This window comes from Ambystoma mexicanum, chromosome 12, assembly GCF_040938575.1.
Source record: "Ambystoma mexicanum isolate Mex_15411 chromosome 12, UKY_AmexF1_1, whole genome shotgun sequence".
Lineage (NCBI taxonomy): Eukaryota > Metazoa > Chordata > Amphibia > Caudata > Ambystomatidae > Ambystoma > Ambystoma mexicanum.
The window spans coordinates 561458736-561482320 of NC_090936.1; positions in this window are offsets into that span (position 1 = coordinate 561458736).

The window sequence follows — 23585 nt, forward strand, 5'->3', positions numbered from 1 at the left end:
CCTTTCTATATTTTATTCCAACATCACACTACAGCCAAAATAAGAAAGGTTGTACTGTGACAGCAGATAGGGCGCACATGTTATTATTTTAAATGGTATAATAATAAGAAAGGTTGTACTGTTACAGTAGATGGGGCGCTTAAACATGTTTTACGGCATAATTAACCTTTCTATATTTTATTCCAACATCAAAGCATGAGGAATCACTGCCGGGGCCTCTCTTAAGGATATAGGGGGAGGTTGGGCTCAGTCACACAACTCTGTCATAATGCAGGGGGGTGCACGGTAGGGTCTCCCTTCAGCATGTGTTATTGGGAAGGGAAGTCAACAGTATTTTACGTAATTGGTGTTAAGCTCCCTGTTCACCCGCGGCTTGGTAAACTGTGCACACTATCACACACTGCTGCAAGTGACTGGTATGGGCTGCGCTATGTCATGGATACAACACCACTGGGTTAATGAGGCTCAAGCTCCCTACCTAAAGTTTGGGCTGTTTGTATGAGGATGAAATGCAGACTAGTGAGAGTCTGTGTAATTCCTTTCCTTTTTTCCTCAGCGGTGCTGTTCTTCGGCATGCATTCAGCCATCACACACTACAATGGGGCATTTCCAACCGAAAGAATCCCTTCCCCTTACAGCTACAACTATCAATTCTGTGTCTGCTTCCAAGACGGATCTATGTGATTACTGTGCCCCAATTACTATGACCCCCAAAATGCTGACTTTTTTATTTCAACGCCATTTTCACCTCATATATATGCTGGGAGAGACACCATCAGCCCCCCTACATGTATTATGGTAATTCGCATCCCCTGTCTCCCTGGGGTTAACTCACAATGACACAAGTCGTCATCCTGTTTAACGTTTAATCTGGTCCCTACCAATGTATCGGCACCACCTACCTCCTCCCTTGACACCCCCATACCTTTTCATTGTTGGGGTGCATGATATCATGGCCTGAACGCAACTATGGTAATTCACAAAACCTGTAACACACATCCTGTATTATGTTTACTCTTGTCCCAAATTATTTAGAGGCACCACCTAGCCCTTCCCTGGATACCTCCATTCCCTTTGATTGTGGGGGTGCAAGATATCATGGCCTGAATGCACTTATGGTCATTTTGCATCCCCTGCCTCCCTGGGGTTAGCTCACACTAACAAAAGTAGTCATCCTGTTTTATGTTTAATCTGGTCCCAAACGAAGTAGAGGCACCATCTAACCTCGCCCTGGACACCCCCATACCTTTTGATTGTGGGGGGTGCAAGATGTCATGGCCTGAACACACCTATGGTAATTCGCATCCCCTACCTCCATGGGGTTAACTCACACTGACGCAAGTGGTCATCCTGCTGTATGTTTAATCTGGTCCCAACCAATGTAGAGGCAGCATCTACCCCCTCCCGAACACCCCCATACCTTTCGATTGTGGGGGGTGCAAGATATCAGGCCTGAATACACCTATGGTAGTTCGCATCCCATACCTCCCTGGGGTTCACTCACACTAGCGCACGTGGTCATCCTGCTGTATGTTTAATCTGGTCCTAACCAATATAGAGGCGTCCCCTAGCCCCTCCCTGGAGACCCCTAGGCCTTTTGATTGTGGGGGGTGCAAGATATCATGGCATGAATGCACCTGTGGTAATTTGCATCCCCTATTTCTCTTGGGGCTATTGACACTGGCGCAAGTGGTCATCCTGGTTTATGTTTACTCTGGTCCTAACCAATGTAGAGGTGTCCCCTAACCCCTCCCGGAACACCCCCATACCTTTCGATTGTGGGGGGTGCAAGATATCATGGCCTGAATGCACCTATGGTAGTTTGCATCCCCTACCTCCCTGGGATTAACTCACACTGACGCAAGTGGTCATCCTGTTTTATGTTTAATCTGGTCCCAACCAATGTAGATGCACCATCTAACCCCTCCCTGGAGACCACCATGCCTTTTGATTGTGGGGGGTGCAAGATATCATGGCCTGAATGCACCTATGGTAATTTGCATCCCCTATTTCTCTTGGGGCTATTCACACTAGCGCAAGTGGTCATCCTGTTTTATGTTTAATCTGGTCCCAACAAATGTAGAGGCACCATCTACCCCCTCCCAGAACACCCCCATACCTTTTGATTGTGGGGGGTGCAAGATATCATGGCCTGAATGCACCTATGGTAATTTGCATCCCCTATTTCTCTTGGGGTAATTCACACTAGCGCAAGTGGTCATCCTGTTTTATGTTTACTCTGGTCCTAACCAATATAGAGGCATCCCCCTAGCCCCTCCCGGAACACCCCCATACCTTTTGATTGTGGGGGGGTGCAAGATATCATGGCCTGAATGCACCTATGGTAATTTGCATCCCCTATTTCTCTTGGGGCTATTCACACTAGTGCAAGTGGTCATCCTGTTTTATGTTTAATCTGGTCCCAATCAATGTAGATGCACCATCTAACCCCTCCCTGGACACCCCCATGCCTTTTGATTGTGGGGGGTGCAAGATATCATGGCCTGAATGCACTTATGGTCATTTTGCATCCCCTGCCTCCCTGGGGTTAGCTCACACTAACAAAAGTAGTCATCCTGTTTTATGTTTAATCTGGTCCCAAACGAAGTAGAGGCACCATCTAACCTCGCCCTGGACACCCTCATACCTTTTGATTGTGGGGGGTGCAAGATGTCATGGCCTGAACACACCTATGGTAATTCGCATCCCCTACCTCCATGGGGTTAACTCACACTGACGCAAGTGGTCATCCTGCTGTATGTTTAATCTGGTCCCAACCAATGTAGAGGCACCATCTACCCCCTCCCGGAACACCCCCATACCTTTCGATTGTGGGGGGTGCAAGATATCAGGCCTGAATACACCTATGGTAGTTCGCATCCCATACCTCCCTGAGGTTAACTCACACTAGCGCACGTGGTCATCCTGCTGTATGTTTAATCTGGTCCTAACCAATATAGAGGCGTCCCCTAGCCCCTCCCTGGAGACCCCTAGGCCTTTTGATTGTGGGGGGTGCAAGATATCATGGCATGAATGCACCTGTGGTAATTTGCATCCCCTATTTCTCTTGGGGCTATTGACACTGGCGCAAGTGGTCATCCTGGTTTATGTTTACTCTGGTCCTAACCAATGTAGAGGTGTCCCCTAACCCCTCCCGGAACACCCCCATACCTTTCGATTGTGGGGGGTGCAAGATATCATGGCCTGAATGCACCTATGGTAGTTTGCATCCCCTACCTCCCTGGGATTAACTCACACTGACGCAAGTGGTCATCCTGTTTTATGTTTAATCTGGTCCCAACCAATGTAGATGCACCATCTAACCCCTCCCTGGAGACCACCATGCCTTTTGATTGTGGGGGGTGCAAGATATCATGGCCTGAATGCACCTATGGTAATTTGCATCCCCTATTTCTCTTGGGGCTATTCACACTAGCGCAAGTGGTCATCCTGTTTTATGTTTAATCTGGTCCCAACAAATGTAGAGGCACCATCTACCCCCTCCCGGAACACCCCCATACCTTTTGATTGTGGGGGGTGCAAGATATCATGGCCTGAATGCACCTATGGTAATTTGCATCCCCTATTTCTCTTGGGGTAATTCACACTAGCGCAAGTGGTCATCCTGTTTTATGTTTACTCTGGTCCTAACCAATATAGAGGCATCCCCCTAGCCCCTCCCGGAACACCCCCATACCTTTTGATTGTGGGGGGGTGCAAGATATCATGGCCTGAATGCACCTATGGTAATTTGCATCCCCTATTTCTCTTGGGGCTATTCACACTAGTGCAAGTGGTCATCCTGTTTTATGTTTAATCTGGTCCCAATCAATGTAGATGCACCATCTAACCCCTCCCTGGACACCCCCATGCCTTTTGATTGTGGGGGGTGCAAGATGTCATGGCCTGAATGCACCTATGGTAGTTCGCTTCCCCTACCTCCCTGCAGTTTACTCACTCTAGCGCACGGGGTCATCCGGCTGTATGTTTAATCTGGTCCCAATCAATGTAGAGGCATCACCTAGCCCCTCCCTGGACACCCCCATACCTTTTGATTGTGGGGGGTGCAAGATATCATGGCCTGAATGCACCTATGGTAGCTTGCATCCCCAACCTCACTGGGGTTAACTCACACTGAGGCAAGTGGTCATCCTGTTTTATGTTTAATCTGGTCCCAACCAATGTAGAGGCATCACCTAGCCCCTCCCTGGACACCCCCATACCTTTTGATTGTGGGGGGTGCAAGATATCATGGCCTGAATGCACCTATGGTAATTTGCATCCCCTATTTCTCTTGGGGCTATTCACACTAGTGCAAGTGGTCATCCTGTTTTATGTTTAATCTGGTCCCAATCAATGTAGATGCACCATCTAACCCCTCCCTGGACACCCCCATACCTTTTGATTGTGGGGGGTGCAAGATGTCATGGCCTGAATGCACCTATGGTAGTTTGCATCCCCTACCTCCCTGGGGTTAACTCACACTAGCGCACGTGGTCATCCGGCTGTATGTTTAATCTGGTCCCAATCAATGTAGAGGCATCACCTAGCCCCTCCCTGGACACCCCCATACCTTTTGATTGTGGGGGGTGCAAGATGTCATGGCCTGAACACACCTATGGTAGTTCGCATCCCCTACCTCCCTGGGGTAAACTCACACTAGCGCATGTGGTCATCCTGTTTTATGTTTAATCAGGTCCCAATCAATGTAGATGGACCATCTAACCCCTCCCTGGAGACCCCCATGCCTTTTGATTGTGGGGGGTGCAAGATATCATGGCCTGAATGCACCTATGGTAATTTGCATCCCCTATTTCTCTTGGGGCTATTCACACTAGTGCACGTGGTCATCCTGTTTTATGTTTACTCTGGTCCCAATCAATGTAGATGCACCATCTAACCCCTTCCTGGAGACCCCCATGCCTTTTGATTGTGGGGGGTGCAAGATATCCTGGCCTGAACACACCTATGGTAATTCGCATCTCCTACCTCCCTGGGGTTAACTCACACTAGCGCACGTGGTCCTCCTGCTGTATGATTAATCTGGTCCTAACCAATATAGAGGCGTCTCCTAGCCCCACCCTGGAGACCCCTATGCCTTTTGATTGTGGGGGGTGCAAGATATCATGGCCTGAATGCACCTATGGTAATTTGCATCCCCTATTTCTCTTGGGGCTATTGACAGTAGCGCAAGTGGTCATCCTGGTTTATGTTTACTCTGGTCCTAACCAATGTAGAGGCATCCTCTTACTCCTCCCGGAACACCCCCATACCTTTCGATTGTGGGGGGTGCAAGATATCATGGCCTGAATGCACCTATGGTAGTTTGCATCCCCTACCTCACTGGGGTTAACTCACACTGACGCAAGTGGTCATCCTGTTTTATGTTTAATCTGGTCCCAACCAATGTAGAGGCACCATCTACCCCCACCCGGAATACCCCCATACCTTTTGATTGTGGGGGGTGCAAGATGTCATAGCCTGAACACACCTATGGTAATTCGCATCCCCTACCTCCATGGGGTTAACTCACACTGACGCAAGTGGTCATCCTGCTGTATGTTTAATCTGGTCCCAACCAGACCCCCATCGACGTGGAGAGGGCAGGAGCCCCCCACCACCGTCCAGGACCGCAGGACGTCCAAGATCCCAACGGAGACCCCCGACTCGACGGAGACGGCGTGATCCCCTCACAGGATCCGCAGAGCACAGGATCCGCAGAGGCACCCCCCTGCTCTGGCTATCTGCTCCCCCTGGGCACCCCAGCACAGAAGCCCCTACCGCCTCCTGCACCCCGAGAAACACGCGCGCCGACATTATTTAAAAAAACAAAAACAAAATGTCGGGCGCGATGCGGCCCGAAAGCGAGGCTTGGCATCACACGTTGCCTAGCAACGGTGTGTAGGCTGCCTTTAAGCCCACACATCCGCCGGCAGGCGGAAGCCGGCGGCCACCCAAGGCCAACATAAGGCCGTCTGCCCTGTTTGCCCCCTCAGACCCCCATCGACGTGGAGAGGGCAGGAGCCCCCCACCACCGTCCAGGACCGCAGGACGTCCAAGATCCCAACGGAGACCCCCGACTCGACGGAGACGGCGTGATCCCCTCACAGGATCCGCAGAGCACAGGATCCGCAGAGGCACCCCCCTGCTCTGGCTATCTGCTCCCCCTGGGCACCCCAGCACAGAAGCCCCTACCGCCTCCTGCACCCCGAGAAACACGCGCGCCGACATTATTTAAAAAACAAAAACAAAATGTCGGGCGCGATGCGGCCCGAAAGCGAGGCTTGGCATCACACGTTGCCTAGCAACGGTGTGTAGGCTGCCTTTAAGCCCACACATCCGCCGGCAGGCGGAAGCCGGCGGCCACCCAAGGCCAACATAAGGCCGTCTGCCCTGTTTGCCCCTGTTCGCTCCGGGGAGCTACTGCTTCTTAAGGTAAAAACTTTTTAGCACATTGTACGCGGATGAGAGATTATTTACTGGACTTTAATCCACGTGAGTACTGTTACTGCTAAACTGCTATGCTATAACTAGCTACAGTAGTGCTCCCCTGTTACCCCTGTCACGTGCTATGCCCCTTGCCCTGGCCCAGACACCCATTGTCCTATGTTGTGCTTTTGATTGTTATATGATTCATGCTATGCCTAGTGCTGTGCCTCATGGTAAACCACAAATATACTGTGCTCCTTGGTCGCCTACAGACCACATTTCAGCTGTGTTGTGCCCCTTGGTCGCCTACAGACCAGTCTAGAATTGTATTGTGCCCTATGGTCGCCCACAGACCACATGTCAGCTGTGTTGTGCCCCTTGGTCGCCTACAGACCAGTCTAGAATTGTATTGTGCCCTATGGTCGCCCACAGACCACATGTCAGCTGTGTTGTGCCCCTTGGTCACCTACAGACCAGTCTAGAATTGTATTGTGCCCTTTGGTCGCCCACAGACCACATGTCAGCTGTGTTGTGCCCCTTGGTCGCCTACAGACCAGTCTAGAATTGTATTGTGCCCCTTGGTCGCCTACAGACCAGTCTAGAATTGTATTGTGCCCCTTGGTCGCCTACAGACCAGTCTAGAATTGTATTGTGCCCCTTGGTCGCCTACAGACCAGTCTAGAATTGTATTGTGCCCCTTGGTCGCCTACAGACCACATTTCAGCTGTGTTGTGCCCTTTGGTCGCCCACAGACCACATGTCAGCTGTGTTGTGCCCCTTGGTCGCCTACAGACCAGTCTAGAATTGTATTGTGCCCCTTGGTCGCCTACAGACCAGTCTAGAATTGTATTGTGCCCCTTGGTCGCCTACAGACCAGTCTAGAATTGTATTGTGCCCCTTGGTCGCCTACAGACCACATTTCAGCTGTGTTGTGCCCTTTGGTCGCCCACAGACCACATTTCAGTTGTGTTGTGCCCCCTGGTCAAAATGCTCTTTTGTGATACAGACTGCCCCAAACTGTCCTGATTTACTCTGTGATCTGACCTTCTGCGTTTTTGCACACTTACATGTACATCCCTTGTCTACCAATGCAGCCCCCTAGCCCACACCCCAAAGCGCCTACATACCTCCCTTCCACTTTTTCCATCTTTCTCACATCCCTCTCCTTTCTGGCCACCTGCAACATGCTGCATGCGCACCTAGATCAACATGCCCACCTTCGCCCCACCCCTCCAGCAGACCTCATACACAACACACCGTCATTTGCACTCCATCCCACACTCAACTCCCGTACCGACCCGGTCGGACACCACCCACTCCACCTCAGGCTCTGCAGACTGAGAACTCGCACTAAACACCTCCTTACTCTCCGCAGTACTCCACACTCCACATTCCTTAGGAACTACAGACTCAGCTCTCGCACCCATACATCAGCCGCTCAGACTTCCTTCCCTGACCACGCTCACTACCTTAGCTCTCACCACGCTGCATGTGCCACGACCAAGCCTCACACACCCAAATTCTCACCGCCCACCCCCAGCACCACCAACACACACACTATACATCCAAACTTAAGATGCGCCCTCATCAACGCGCGCTCTGTCCATGCCCATGCCATTGAAATCAATGACCTTATCTCTACCCATGATCTCGACATACTTGCCATCTCCGAAACTTGGCTCCATGAAGCCTCCAGTCCTTCCATTCACCTCGCTCTCCCTGAAAACTATACCATCCTTAGACAGGACCGTAAAAACTTAAAAAGTGGTGGCGGCGTAGCCCTCATCTTCAAGGACACCCTCTCCATAAGAATGTGTAATCAACAATGGGACAATAATGCCGATCTCCTCACTGCCAAACTAGCCCTTTCACCTAATTGCACCATAAACTTCTTTATCACCTACAGACCACCAGGATCTCCTCTTTACTACCAAAAGCAACTCCTCCAAAACATAGGCAACAACCTCAAAAGCACCACCAAAAGCATCCTACTAGGGGACATTAATCTTGGCTTAGCTGACCCAAAGGACAAAGCAGCCGCAAATTTAGCCAAAGAACTATCTAACATGGGATTCGAACACAAAGTTACTGCACCCACTCACAGCAAAGGCAGATCCATTGACTGGCTAGCTGATCACAACTGCTCATCGACAATTACCTCCATCTCAGCCCTTCCATGGACGGACCATCACCTCATCCAATTTACCATTCCTACCACGCCTTCTCATAAAACCTTAACCCATGCCCCACCCGCTAAAGTAAGAAGCTCCAAAAAACTCACTGCTGCCAACCTCGCCCCTCTCCTTGATACCTCACAACTCAAGCACCCATTCCCCACTGACCCTACATCTCTAGCCAACATCTATTCCAGCACACTCACTCAAGCCATCGATCTCATTGCCCCGCTAGAAGAAAAAAAAGGGAAAAAATCTATGCACTGCAACTCTTGGTTCACTGAAGAACTATCCGTCCTACGCACCAAGAAACGCAAAGCCCTAACCAGGTGGCAAGCAGCGCCTAATCAATCCTCGCTTAAAGACTTTAAAGAGATCTCTCTGACCTACAAAAAAGCCATATTCCTTGCTAAATCCGAATCCTACAACCAGAGAATCACTAATGCCAGCTCCAAATCTAGAGAAATTTTCTCCATATTCAAAGAACTCACCACACCAGCCTCTAGCCCAGACAAAATCATCAAGGATGAAGCATGGTGTACAGGCATCCAGGCTGCTCTCCTCAACAAAGTTAAATCACTCCAAGACAAAATAGCCTCCCAACGCAAAGCTCTCAACACCCCCACCTGCCCGCCCATACTTCACACCAACAACTCCCCATCACAAACACCCCTTTTTGCCTTCAGAGAAGTCTCGGAGACGGAAGTCAATGACCTCCTAAAAAAATCAAACCCTCCACTTGCAAAGGGGATATCTGCCCACCCTCCGTAATCAAAGAGAGCGCAGAATACCTCACCCCCATCATCACGGCTTTTATCAATGCCTCCTTCACATCTGGAAGTGTACCACAATGCCTAAAAGAAGCCTGGGTCCGCCCGCTCCTAAAAAAACCCTCCCTTGATCCTTCCTCCCCTAACAACTACCGCCCCATCACCACCGTCCCCTTTCTCCTTAAAATCTTGGACAAAGCTGCTCACAATCAAATCCAACACTACCTGGAAACAAACACCATCCTAGGCAAAAGACAGTCAGGTTTCCGCAAAGGCCATGGGACTGAAACTGCTCTTCTAGATTTAAAAAATCAGATTACTAAAATAATGGACACAGGCAAACCTGCCCTCCTCCTCCTCCTCGACCTTTCTGCAGCATTCGATTTGGTCGACCACAGCATTCTCACAACGCACCTCTCCAATGCTGCACACTTCTCTCACAAGGCTACCACATGGATCACATCCTTCCTTGAAGGCAGGGCCATGAAAGTGTACTCTGACCAGGATAGCGCCCCCCCCACCACTATCAATTGTGGAGTCCCACAAGGGTCCTGCACCGCACCGACCCTCTACAACCTATTCACCAAACCCCTCTTTGACCTACTGGACTCCCTCAACATAGCGTACACCAACTACGCTGATGACACGCAGGTCCTCCTCCCCCTCTCTGGAGACTACGACCTTGACTCAGAAGCCCTCCTCAAAATCTACTCAACTATCCAAACATGGATGGCTATCAATGGCCTCTGCCTAAACGGAGACAAAACCGAAATCATCATCCTAGCCCCTAACGAAACTCTAACCAAACTCAGCCCCAATTACTCGCACTTGATCATCGACAATATTAGCATACCTGTCTCCTCTGCCGTCAAGACCCTAGGAGTCTACATTGACGCGACACTCTCAATGACAAGACAAACCAGCGCCATTGCCTCAGCTTCTGCTCTGACTACCAAACTCATCTACGCCATAAAACCCTACCTCACCACGCCCAACTGCCTCTCCATAGCCAGAGCTACTATAGGAGCCAGACTGGACTACTGTAACGCCCTCCTGGCAGGCACCTCATCAAAAAACCTAAACAAGCTCCAAACAGTGCAAAACAATGCCCTCCGTGCTGCACTACACATGCCCAAAACTGACCATATCTCACAGGCCAGAAGACGCGTCCATTGGCTCCCAGTCAAGGAAAGGATCAACTTTAAAATCCTCACCCTCACACACAAATGCATTAACCTCACAGCACCCCCCTACCTATCTGAGACTATAACCAAGAACTCCTCCATCCGCCCCAGAAGAAGTCACCACGCCAACCAACTCCAAGTACCCACTGTAAAAAGAGCCAAAGCCGGCGGCATTGGCTTCCCTCACATAGCACCTAAGCTATGGAATGCCCTCCCCAACGCGCTTAGAGCAGAACCATCTCTGTATCTCTTTCGCAAATCCCTCAAAACCACGCTATTCAACTAACGCCACCTTCCCCTCACCCACCTCAGCTCGCACACATCTGATACTAAAAGTGTTCGATACGAAATGCTTCCTGTAATGAAAATTGCTTGTAATCATCTTCCTTCCATTGTAACCAGACTATGTATGTATTCATGTAACAGCGCCACGATGCCCCCGGGCTGATGTGCGCCTTAAATAAATCTGAATAAATAAATAAATAAATAAATAACCAATGTAGAGGCACCATCTACCCCCTCCCGGAACACCCCCATACCTTTCGATTGTGGGGGGTGCAAGATATCATGGCCTGAACACACCTATGGTAATTCGCATCCCCTACCTCCCTGGGGTTAACTCACACTAGCGCACGTGGTCATCCTGCTGTATGATTAATCTGGTCCTAACCAATATAGAGGCGTCTCCTAGCCCCTCCCTGGAGACCCCTATGCCTTTTGATTGTGGGGGGTGCAAGATATCATGGCCTGAATGCACCTATGGTAATTTGCATCCCCTATTTCTCTTGGGGCTATTGACAGTAGCGCAAGTGGTCATCCTGGTTTATGTTTACTCTGGTCCTAACCAATGTAGAGGCATCCTCTAACCCCTCCCGGAACACCCCCATACCTTTCGATTGTGGGGGGTGCAAGATATCATGGCCTGAATGCACCTATGGTAGTTTTCATCCCCTACCTCCCTGGGGTTAACTCACACTGACGCAAGTGGTCATCCTGTTTTATGTTTAATCTGGCCCCAACCAATGTAGAGGAACCATCTACCCCCTCCCGGAACACCCCCATACCTTTTGATTGTGGGGGGTGCAAGATATCATGGCCTGAATGCACCTGTGGTAATTTGCATCCCCTATTTCTCTTGGGGCTATTCACACGAGTGCAAATGGTCATCCTGTTTTATGTTTACTCTGGTCCCAATCAATGTAGATGCACCATCCAACCCCTCCCTGGAGACCCCCATGCCTTTTGATTGTGGGGGGGTGCAAGATATCATGGCCTGAACACAACTATGGTAATTCGCATTCCCTACCTCCCTGGGGTTAACTCACAGTAGCGCACATGGTCATCCTGCTGTATGTTTAATCTGGTCCCAACCAATGTAGATACACCATCTAACCCATCCCTGGACATCCACATGTCTTTTGATTGTGGGGGTGCAAGATATCATGGTCTGAGCACACCTATGGTAATTCGCATCCCCTGCCTTCCTGTGGTTAATTTACACTGACACAAGTGGCCATCCTGTTTTGTGTTTACTCTGGTCCTAACCAATGTAGATGCACCATCTAACCCCTCCCGGAACACCCCCATACCTTTTCACTGTGGGGGATGCAAGATATCAAAGCCTGAATGCACCTATGGTAATTCACATCCCCTACCTCGCTAGGGTTAACTCACACTAACGCAAGTGGTCATCCTGTTTTATGTTTCATCTGGTCCCAACCAATGTAGATGCACCATATAACCCCTCCCTGGAGACTCCCATGCCTTTTGATTGTGGGGGGTGCAAGATATCATGGCCTGAACACACCTATGGTAATTCGCATCCCCTACCTCCATGGGGTTAACTCACACTAGTGCAAGTGGTCATCCTGTTTTATGTTTACTCTGGTCCTAACCAATGTAGAGGCAACACCTAGCCCCTCCCTGGACACCCCCATACCTTTTGATTGTGGGGGGTGCAAGATGTCATGGCCTGAATGCACCTATGGTAATTCGCATCCCCTACCTCCCTGGGGTTAACTCACACTAGCGCACGTGGTCATCCTGTTTTATGTTTAATCTGGTCCCAATCAATGTAGATGCACCATCTAACCCCTCCCTGGAGACCCCCATGCCTTTTGATTGTGGGGGGTGCAAGATATCATGGCCCGAACACACCTATGGTAATTTGCATCCCCTACCTCCATGGGGTTAACTCACACTAGTGCAAGTGGTCATCCTGTTTTATGTTTACTCTGGTCCTAACCAAGGTAGAGGCATCACCTAGCCCCTCCCTGGACACCCCCATACCTTTTGATTGTGGGGGGTGCAAGATGTCATGGCCTGAATGCACCTATGGTAATTTGCATCCCCTACCTCCCTGGGGTTAACTCACAGTAGCGCACATGGTCATCCTGCTGTATGTTTAATCTGGTTCCAACCAATGTAGAGGCACCATCTACCCCCGCCCGGAACACCCCAATACCTTTTGATTGTGGGGGGGGCAAGATATCATGGCCTGAACACACCTATGGTAATTCGCATCCCCTATTTCTCTTGGAGTATTTCACACTAGCGCAAGTGCTCATCCTGGTTTATGTTTACTCTGGTCCTAACCAATGTAGAGGCATCCTCTAACCCCTCCCGGAACACCCCCATACCTTTCGATTGTGGGGGGTGCAAGATATCATGGCCTGAATGCACCTATGGTAGTTTTCATCCCCTACCTCCCTGGGGTTAACTCACACTGACGCAAGTGGTCATCCTGTTTTATGTTTAATCTGGCCCCAACCAATGTAGAGACATCACCTAGCCCCTCCCTGGACACCCCCATACCTTTTGATTGTGGGGGGTGCAAGATGTCATGGCCTGAATGCACCTATGGTAATTCGCATCCCCTACCTCCCTGGGGTTAACTCACAGTAGCGCACATGGTCATCCTGCTGTATGTTTAATCTGGTCCCAACCAATGTAGAGGCACCATCTACCCCCTCCCGGAACACCCCCATACCTTTTGATTGTGGGGGGTGCAAGATATCATGGCCTGAACACACCTATGGTAATTTGCATCCCCTATTTCTCTTGGAGTATTTCACACTAGCGCAAGTGGTCATCCTGGTTTATGTTTACTCTGCTCCTAACCAATGTAGAGGCGTCCCCTTGCCCCTCCCGGAACACCCCCATACCTTTTGATTGTGGGGGGTGCAAGATATCATGGCCTGAATACACCTATGGTAGTTTGCATCCCCTACCTCCCTGGGGTTAACTCACACTGACGCAAGTGGTCATCCTGTTTTATGTTTAATCTGGCCCCAACCAATGTAGAGGCACCATCTACCCCCTCCCGGAACACCCCCATACCTTTTGATTGTGGGGGGTGCAAGATATCATGGCCTGAATGCACCTGTGGTAATTTGCATCCCCTATTTCTCTTGGGGCTATTCACACTAGTGCAAATGGTCATCCTGTTTTATGTTTACTCTGGTCCCAATCAATGTAGATGCACCGTCCAACCCCTCCCTGGAGACCCCCATGCCTTTTGATTGTGGGGGGGTGCAAGATATCATGGCCTGAACACAACTATGGTAATTCGCATTCCCTACCTCCCTGGGGTTAACTCACAGTAGCGCACATGGTCATCCTGCTGTATGTTTAATCTGGTCCCAACCAATGTAGATGCACCATCTAACCCATCCCTGGACATCCACATGTCTTTTGATTGTGGGGGTGCAAGATATCATGGTCTGAGCACACCTATGGTAATTCGCATCCCCTGCCTTCCTGTGGTTAATTTACACTGACACAAGTGGCCATCCTGTTTTGTGTTTACTCTGGTCCTAACCAATGTAGATGCACCATCTAACCCCTCCCGGAACACCCCCATACCTTTTCACTGTGGGGGGTGCAAGATATCATGGCCTGAATGCACCTATGGTAATTCGCATCCCCTACCTCGCTGGGGTTAACTCACACTAACGCAAGTGGTCATCCTGTTTTATGTTTCATCTGGTCCCAACCAATGTAGATGCACCATATAACCCCTCCCTGGACACCCCCATACCTTTTGATTGTGGGGGGTGCAAGATGTCATGGCCTGAATGCACCTATGGTAATTCGCATCCCCTACCTCCCTGGGGTTAACTCACACTAGCGCACGTGGTCATCCTGTTTTATGTTTAATCTGGTCCCAATCAATGTAGATGCACCATCTAACCCCTCCCTGGAGACCCCCATGCCTTTTGATTGTGGGGGGTGCAAGATATCATGGCCTGAACACACCTATGGTAATTCGCATCCCCTACCTCCATGGGGTTAACTCACACTAGTGCAAGTGGTCATCCTGTTTTATGTTTACTCTGGTCCTAACCAAGGTAGAGGCATCACCTAGCCCCTCCCTGGACATCCCCATACCTTTTGATTGTGGGGGGTGCAAGATGTCATGGCCTGAATGCACCTATGGTAATTCGCATCCCCTACCTCCCTGGGGTTAACTCACAGTAGCGCACATGGTCATCCTGCTGTATGTTTAATCTGGTCCCAACCAATGTAGAGGCACCATCTACCCCCTCCCGGAACACCCCCATACCTTTTGATTGTGGGGGGTGCAAGATATCATGGCCTGAACACACCTATGGTAATTCGCATCCCCTACCTCCCTGGGGTTAACTCACAGTAGCGCACATGGTCATCCTGCTGTATGTTTAATCTGGTCCCAACCAATGTAGAGGCACCATCTACCCCCTCCCGGAACACCCCCATACCTTTTGATTGAGGGGGGTGCAAGATATCATGGCCTGAACACACCTATGGTAATTCGCATCCCCTATTTCTCTTGGAGTATTTCACACTAGCGCAAGTGGTCATCCTGTTTTATGTTTACTCTGGTCCTAACCAATGTAGAGGCATCACCTAGCCCCTCCCAGGACACCCCCATACCTTTTGATTGTGGGGGGTGCAAGATGTCATGGCCTGAATGCACCTATGGTAATTCGCATCCCCTACCTCCCTGGGGTTAACTCACACTAGCGCACGTGGTCATCCTGTTTTATGTTTAATCTGGTCCCAATCAATGTAGATGCACCATCTAACCCCTCCCTGGAGACCCCCATGCCTTTTGATTGTGGGGGGTGCAAGATATCATGGCCTGAACACACCTATGGTAATTCGCATCCCCTACCTCCATGGGGTTAACTCACACTAGTGCAAGTGGTCATCCTGTTTTATGTTTACTCTGGTCCTAACCAAGGTAGAGGCATCACCTAGCCCCTCCCTGGACATCCCCATACCTTTTGATTGTGGGGGGTGCAAGATGTCATGGCCTGAATGCACCTATGGTAATTCGCATCCCCTACCTCCCTGGGGTTAACTCACAGTAGCGCACATGGTCATCCTGCTGTATGTTTAATCTGGTCCCAACCAATGTAGAGGCACCATCTACCCCCTCCCGGAACACCCCCATACCTTTTGATTGTGGGGGGTGCAAGATATCATGGCCTGAACACACCTATGGTAATTCGCATCCCCTACCTCCCTGGGGTTAACTCACAGTAGCGCACATGGTCATCCTGCTGTATGTTTAATCTGGTCTCAACCAATGTAGAGGCACCATCTACCCCCTCCCGGAACACCCCCATACCTTTTGATTGAGGGGGGTGCAAGATATCATGGCCTGAACACACCTATGGTAATTCGCATCCCCTATTTCTCTTGGAGTATTTCACACTAGCGCAAGTGGTCATCCTGTTTTATGTTTACTCTGGTCCTAACCAATGTAGAGGCATCACCTAGCCCCTCCCTGGACACCCCCATACCTTTTGATTGTGGGGGGTGCAAGATGTCATGGCCTGAATGCACCTATGGTAATTCGCATCCCCTACCTCCCTGGGGTTAACTCACACTAGCGCACGTGGTCATCCTGTTTTATGTTTAATCTGGTCCCAATCAATGTAGATGCACCATCTAACCCCTCCCTGGAGACCCCCATGCCTTTTGATTGTGGGGGGTGCAAGATATCCTGGCCTGAAAACACCTATGGTAATTCGCATCCCCTACCTCCATGGGGTTAACTCACACTAGTGCAAGTGGTCATCCTGTTTTATGTTTACTCTGGTCCTAACCAATGTAGAGGCATCACCTAGCCCCTCCCGGGACACCCCCATACCTTTTGATTGTGGGAGGTGCAAGATGTCATGGCCTGAATGCACCTATGGTAATTCGCATCCCCTACCTCCCTGGGGTTAACTCACAGTAGCGCACATGGTCATCCTGCTGTATGTTTAATCTGGTCCCAACCAATGTAGAGGCACCATCTACCCCCTCCCGGAACACCCCCATACCTTTTGATTGTGGGGGGTGCAAGATATCATGGCCTGAACACACCTATGGTAATTCGCATCCCCTATTTCTCTTGGAGTATTTCACACTAGCGCAAGTGGTCATCCTGTTTTATGTTTACTCTAGTCCTAACCAATGTAGAGGCGTCCCCTTGCCCCTCCCGGAACACCCCCATACCTTTTGATTGTGGGGGGTGCAAGATATCATGGCCTGAATGCACCTATGGTAATTCGCATCCCCTACCTCGCTGGGGTTAACTCACACTGACGCAAGTGGTCATCCTGTTTTATGTTTAATCTGGTCCCAACCAATGTAGAGGCACCATCTACCCCCTCCCGGGACACCCCCATACGTTTTGATTGTGGGGGGTGCAAGATATCATGGCCTGAACACACCTATGGTAATTCGCATCCCCTACCTCCCTGGGGTTAACTCACACTGACACAAGTGGTCATGCTGTTTTATGTTTAATCTGTTCCCAATCAATGTAGATGCACAATCTAACCCCTCCCTGGACGCCCGGATACCTTTTGATAGTGGGGGTGCAAGATATCATGGCCCAAACACACCTATTGCAAATTTAATTCTATCCGCCGCTCCCCACAGGAAACCCTGTGATCTTCCGGCTAATGGCGGACGATGCCGGATCGTCCGAAACACTGGAGACAAACTAGTTTGGATCTTTTTCAACCATCCGCACCGCTACCACGTGAGCATATGGCTCTTTAGTAACGTGCATGCAATGGATGGGGTTGCAGAATAATTCTGAGTCCAAATAATGGAACCAACTCGGGAAGATGGCAAAGGTACTGTTTTATTAACCATTATCCAAAACAGGGAGGTTACAACGGACATCAACGGACGTTCGCTCAGGCTCTTGACGATTTTCTCAAAAAAACATCCTTATATGCAAAGAATACGTCAGACGTGATGTCATACTGCATGGCAAATAATAGGAAACCTATCAAAGGCTGTGATAGGCTTAAGGGGAACAACTAAGTATACATTGCATAGGGACTAGGATTGGGATTTGCTGCCCACTGTCAGGTGGAAAACTTATGCCTACCTCTTAAAACTTGTAAAGTACACAGTTTATCATTTGTCTTCAAACTATAAGGCCCTTCACTATATGGCCCTCTACAATTGGTTGGCACGCTCGTGCCATGTCTGTAACATTCGATTCACTTATCAGCACGTAAACTCAAACCCAGGTGCCAGGAGGTGGACTGGACATTACCTCCCCACCCAATTAGCCCAGCATCTCTCATCAACCATGGCTTCTGCCATGAAGATTGTTTTAGAAATTGGCCTTGCAAAGTATCCTTGTCTGTGGGAATATATGGGAGTGCAGGCTTTCACTATCGTTGTTCTAGGACTTCAAGCTAAACTCTATTTCCATCCTAGGCTCACATGACAGGAGACCATGAATTGGCCCATTTTGCAGCAGCCAACATGACCTCTGACCCTTTCAGTACAACTCACACAAAGGGAACTGATGTATGTGTTATAATTGTGTTACAATGCAATAATACTATTATGTCTGTGGCACTAAATCATAGATATGTACTGTGAATCATTTAAAATTCCAATCCAAAGCATATGTGATTGTGCACTTCTAACAGGCAGGGGACCTGGGTAATTGGCGTGCAGGCCAATGGTGGTATGTGGGTGGGAGCATATCTATTCTCTGTCTTTGCATCAGGTGGTGTGGGTTTTCTTGACTGTGTTTGTGCTTCTTTTTTGTCACTTTGGCTGGGTGCGTTCTGGTACATGTAGTGATTTTCGTGTTGGTGTACGGAATGGATGTTATTACGCATGCACTGGATCATTTTCTTCAATTGAGACACACCTGTCAAGCCCTTGCACTCACGCATGCTATTACTGTGTTGCACCTTGATTTCCCCCTCTACACTTGCACGTTCAATGCACTCACTAGCAATAGTAGGTTTGTCTCCCCTTACCTTTTTTTATCATTACTTGTTGCACTATTGTAGCAATTATTGATCCTTGCTCTAATTCATGGTCTACCTTCCCCTTTACCCACCCTGTCTGCCCTCTGTGCGCTTTCAGGGTGTTTTGCTAATTGCATGAGCGCAGAATATTTGAACAACAAATAAAGGAATGCATACACTGCGCACAGCCACTGCTGATCAGTGTTATACGTGCCCATAATTCAACAGTGCACATGCCCTTGTAGTTACATTCACCCAGCATCCAGTTACACAGTCCACTGTGACGTGCCATGTACCCAGGCAGCGTGGAGTTGCGCAGCACCGTGGAGTCATGGGTTGAACCAGGACATCTGGCACAGCAGTGGGTGATAAGGTGGCGGGCATCACACACCATCTGCATGTTCAGTGAGTGATAGTTTTCTGTTCCGGTAGACTGCCTCCACAGCATGCCTGGCCACCAGCTCCACATGTATTCCGTCCAATACACCTATGATATAATATGGGATTTATAACGCGCCTATACACAAGTGTTTCAAGGCGCGATGAAGCAAGGGAGGGGAAACAAAGGGAAAACAAAGACAATGGTCTTACTAGGCCAGGTGACATTGAGATCGCGCAAGTGCAGGGGAGGGGGAAAGGGAAAAGTGCGGGGGAGGAGGTGGCTGTGCAATACATAGGATCAACAGTAAAAAATAAATTAAATTAAAAAAAAAAGGTAAAAGTGCAGCCAGCTTGTGGCAAGTGCAGGGGTAAGTGCAGACATCAAGTGTCAAGAGCTTGTAGGGGACTGTAGGGATACAGAAACAGCCACCCAAGTGCAGCTGTTGCCTGGGAGGCAGTGCAGGTGTGCAACTGGCGGGGGAGGGTACCTGGGCCCGAAATCAGAGGGTAGCCAGGTGACCAATGCAGTTTCAGTCAGGAGTTCAGCAGGGGAAAGGGGGAGAAAAGAATCAAAGAGGAAGGTCTTGAGGTCCTTCCGGAACTGGAGCTCGTTCTCCTCAAGTTTCAGGGAGGCTGTTCCAGAGGGAGGCCCCAGCCGAAGAAAGAGATTTACCACAAACTCGTTGCTTGGAAAAGCGACTGACCCTGAGGGAGTTCGAGGCGGGTGAGCGAAGAGCTCGACAAGGAAGATATTTAGGAAGAGAGAGTTGAAGGTATTGAGGCCCCAAGCCTCAGAATGCCTTGTGGACAATGCAGAGGGTTTTCAACTTAATCCTCGCAGCCACTGGGAGCCATTGCAGAGATTTCAGTCCTGGAGAGATACGATCCCTGGGCTTGAGGCCAAAGACACGTCTTGCAGTCTTGTTCTGGATGAGTTGCAGAGGGCGCAGAGTAGAAGCAGGCAGATTAAGAAAGAGGCAGCAGTGCAGCCTAGAGAGAACCAGAGCTCTAGAGACCGTGAACTTCTGGAGGAAGGAGAGGAAAGGAAGAATACCTCTGAGGAGGTGCAGCTGGTAGTGTGACTTCTTAGAGATGTCAGAGATGTCAGGAGAGGAGGAGAGTGGGGAGTCGAAGATGACCCCGAGGTTTTTAGCCTCACAGGTGGGAGCAGAAAGAGGTCCAAGAGAGGCTGGCCAGAGAGCGACAGTAAAGGAGGGAGCAGGTGTGCCGATGAGGAGAATCTCCGTCTTACTGGCATTAAGGCAGATGTCGTTGGCGACGCACCACACCTGGATAGCGGACAGATAGTCAGAGATGAGAAAGGGAGAAGAGGTGGCAGAAGGGAGCCTGAAATGAGTGTCATCCACATAGCAGTGAAAGTTCGGGCAGAGAGCAGCAATGCGGTGGGAAAGAAGTGCCAGGTATTAATTGAACAGCCAGGGAGAGAGGTTAGACCCCTGGGGAACACCACAGGTAGAGATAGAGGAGAGCAAGGATCCTAGTTAGACCTGGGAGTGTCGATCGGAGAGGAGAGAGGTCAGCCAAGCCAGGGCCTGATCAGTGATCACGGAGACAGCTGAGCAGGATGGCATGGTTGACCATGTCAAAGGCAGAAGAGAGATCCAATCATGCCTGCAAGGGCATGGAAGGCAATTTTAGTGGCATTGACCTGGTCAGCAGTCCTGGGTAGGATGATGTGGTCTCCAACCTGAAACAGGACACGCGAAAATCAGCGTTGCAATATCCCATGCAGTTCACCCACAGTGTGTTGGTATGTGCCCGTGGCTATGAAGTGTAGCACAGACACTAACTTGAGCAAGTGGGGGTATGGCTGTACGGATATGTTTATGCTCCTGTTCTTTTTGTTGTTCCTCTTCTTCCAGGAAAGTTTTAAGTGCCTTGCCTTTTTTTTCCTTCATAACTCTTTTTCCTTGGAATAGTTGTTTAATGTGGTGAGAATTTCTGTGTTGATTTCTTTCTAAAATGTGAAACCGGTTTAGTCACTGTATGGATTAGCAAAGTTGGGTGGCATGGTTGATGTTTGGAGAGGTTTTTTTCTTTTGATCTTTGCTGTCTTTAAAGGTGGGTAAGAGCCAAAGGTGAAATTCTCTATTTCTGTAGCAGACCGTGAACCAATAATAAGATTCTATCCAAAATAAAAAAAAGATGCGTATTGGTACAAATTTACAACCATTTGCTTCTTAAATATCCATTGTGAAACATGTTTAAAAGTTATCGAGGGGGGTGTGGCTTAGGAGGCCCACACACGGATGCCTCCTTAACAGTCTCCGGACATCGCCGGGCCTTCCGTGTTAATGGCGCCGTCATAAGTGTCGCCAGAGCCTAGAAATCCTCACTCTGGCTAGGTGAAGCCTCGAGGCATGCAGGGACCGAGTTTCGGCACCCGCAGCCCTTGCTGGACAGGGTTGGGAATCCTGGAATCAGCGGAGCGGGGACCGCAACAACTCCAACATGGCGCCTGCAACCCTTGCTCGCCATAAACTGAGCAGCTGACCCTCTTCTCCAGGGTAGAGATGCGTGGGTCTAGGACTGTAACTTGCACTAAGCTGTCTGACCCAAGCTTTTCCTTTGGGGTACCTGTTGTTTTTTCTCTGCATCTTTCTCCGCTCTTCCTTTGGGAGCTGCCTTGAATTACATGCTTTCTGCCCAGCTGGTGAGTGCTCTGGCAGTTGGAGGCTTCCCGTGAGGACTTGCCAGGTGCCTGACTCATTGCTTGATGCATACGGAGCATCTCCTTGAGGGCTTTGGTTGGTTCTAGGTGTGTGGTGCCTGGGTGTGCGGTGACTCTTACTACATGGGTGATAGTGGTATCTGTTGGAGTCCCTGTGCATGGATTACATGCTGCCTTATCTCTCTTCACGAGCATTGTAGTTAAGACCCCTCAGTCCCTGTGCACAGATCACATACTGCCTGATCTTTCTTTATTGGTGCTGGGGCTACCTGCGGTCCCTGGATTTGTTACCTGGAGGCTGTGATGGCAAAGAGGGGAAATACCCCTACAGATGGTGATATTGCATGCTTGGTACATGCCTGTGAAGGACCTAAGAAGATTGACAACGCTGTCCTGCTGGTGCAGTGTCCTCAGGAGAGGGGAGAGGACATGGCTCTACCAGCTACCAAACCGGATCTGGCTAACCTGCTGAGGGAACTGAAGCGGGCACTCCAAAACAGTGTTGCCGAGCTCTCCTCTAAAGTTGTGACAATTGACAAACGCGTGACGGAGGCAGAACAGTGTATTAGGGACATTGAGGACTCTTTCTGAGCAAGCCTTGGAGTCTTGCGATGCTTCCCAATGCCTTCCGAGGTGTGAGGCCCTGGAACACAAGCAGGAGGACATCGACAATCATTCACGACGTAACAATGTCAGGCTACGCAGCATACCTAGATCTGTAAGTGACTCAGATTTGCTGAATTAGGTCTGCACCCGCTTCCGGTCTCCTCTCTGACTGTCTGAGGATGCCAAGGTGGAACTGAACCATACCATAGTCTTTGAGGGTCTCTCTGGGATGGATCAAGCCAGCCACCTGATGTTCTCAGTAGTGTCAATTTCCTAACTTTTAAAGCAGTGCATCATGGAAGCAGCACGTGCAGACCAGCCTTCACTTTTCGGGGTGCCGACCTTCAGATATCCCAGGATCTGGCGACTTTCACAATCCAGAGGCGCATGATGCTTTGTCCACTTACTGTGTGGCTCAGGGAGAATGGAATTCATTTCAGATGGGGCTTCTCCACTGCTCTGTTCTTCACTATGGAGGGGAAACATTGGTCAATAACATCACATCAGGATGCTTAGGATTTACTGTCATCATGGACATCTGGCCCTCATGAGGTTGGGTCCCTAAGCCACAGAGGGGATTGTGGTCAAGAGCTGGTAAGGCACGAAACCCTGGGGGCCACTCAGGAGTAAAATGAAGGTGATTGGCCCCACGCAGGTGAAGTAGTTCTGGATGCTTTATTTTTTTTACTTATCTCTATAGATTCTGGTTGAAATTGAAATTGATATTTTATTTCTATCGCGCTCATACACAAGTGTTTCAGAGCGCGACAAGGCAAGGGAAGGGGAACAGAGGAGAAACAAAAACAACGATCTTACTAGGCCCAGTGACATTGAGAACGAGCAAGAGCATGGTAGAGGGGGAGAGGGAGAAGTGCATGGAAGGGGGATCAAAGGAGAGTGCGGAGCAAGGAGGAAAAAAAACAAATAATAATAAATAAATTAATAAATAAAAAGGCAACAAACAGAGGGAGTGCAGCCAGCAAGTGGCAGTGCTGGGTTTAAGGCAGCAGGCTGGGTAGGTCTGATAAGTGCAGGAAGAACAAAACAAAGGGGTAGGGGCTGTATGGGTACAGATACAGACCCCA